Source organism: Pteropus alecto, unplaced genomic scaffold (assembly GCF_000325575.1).
Source record: "Pteropus alecto unplaced genomic scaffold, ASM32557v1 scaffold189, whole genome shotgun sequence".
Classification (NCBI taxonomy): domain Eukaryota; kingdom Metazoa; phylum Chordata; class Mammalia; order Chiroptera; family Pteropodidae; genus Pteropus; species Pteropus alecto.
In genome coordinates, this window is record NW_006442117.1 from 2,531,125 (window position 1) to 2,532,687 (window position 1,563).

The window sequence follows — 1,563 nt, forward strand, 5'->3', positions numbered from 1 at the left end:
CCACCACGGCCCGGCTCCCCGCCCACCCACATGGCCCAGCTCCCGCCCAGGCCGTGTGCCCTCCCGCCCAGCCCACACCCAGTGCCTGCCTGTCGGGTCCAGTCTGCGACAGGAGCTGAGGAACTCGCGACATCCACTCCTGAAGCATTAACTTTATTTCAGTAACTTGGGAGGTGGCAAAAATATTTTTATGTGAGACATTGCGAAATTATAAAGCAGAACAAAAACTCATTTTATAAAAAGATAGGACAAGATCTCAATGTTTTGTGCTTTCAACTCCTCCCCAGGTTCTGTATTCTCACAAGAAACAGGCGTGCATTCTACGTGCAATTTGAATTACAGAGTGGCCATTTTGTTTTGTTTGTTCGGTGTCTCTCATCTTTGGTGAAAAGCACCCCCATTATTGTAGAATAAGTCCTCCCAAGTCCCTTGTCCTATCTGTCAAGTAGGTAGCTAAGTACAGTGCCAGTTACCTCCCTAATTCAAGTCCTGAGTCTACAGTCAACTCGTCTTTGACAAAGGAGCCAAGAATATACAACAGAGAAAGGACAGTCTCGAATAAATGATGCTGGGAAAACTGGATATACACACACAAAAGAAAGTAACCCTTCACCTCACTCTATATACAAAACTCAACTCACAGTGGATCAAAGACCGAAACACAGACCTGAAACCGGTCGTAAAACTCCTAGAAGAGAATGCAGAGGAAAAGCTCTTTGACATTGGTCTTGGCGATAATTTTTTGAATGACACCAAAAACAGAGACTACATCCAACCAAAACCTCTGCGCGGCAAAATAAACCATCAACAAAATGAAAAGGCGGCCTACGAAACGGAAGAAAATATTTGCAAACCATCTATCTGATAAGGGATTAAGATCCAAAAGTAAGGAACTCATGTAACTCAATAGCGAAAAAATAAACGTCCCAATTTAAAACTGGGCAAATGGCTGAACGTTTTTCGAGGCATACAAATGGCCAGCGGGTATATAAAAAAATGCTCGACGTCACTGATCATCAGGGAAATGCAAATCAAAACAATGGCACCTCACACCTGTTAGAATGGTTACCACCAAAATGTCAAAAGGTCAGCGTTGGTGAGCACGAGGAGAAAGAGAACCCGCGTGCACCGCGGAGGGCATGTAAACTGACCCGGCCACTGTGGGAGACGACGGAGGCCTCACAAAATTAAAAACAGAACTACCACATGACCCAGCAGTTCCGCTTCTGGGGACACGTCTGAAGGAAATGAAATCACTGTCTCAGAGACGTCTGTACTATCGTGTTCGACTGTAGCATCATTGACAGTCAAGATACGGGAACGACCTAAGCGTCCGTGGACGAGCGCATGAATAAAACGCGACGAACACGATGGAGTATTCGGCCTTAAGATAGGAAATTCTGCCGCATCTGACATGAACGAACCTGGAGGATGTGCTGAGTGAAATAAGCCAGACACAGAACGACAAATACTGCGTGACCCCACTTACACGTGGAAGCTAAAACCATCGAACTCGTAGAAATGAGAGCGGAAGGTGGTTACCAGGAGCGGGGTGGGGGTGGG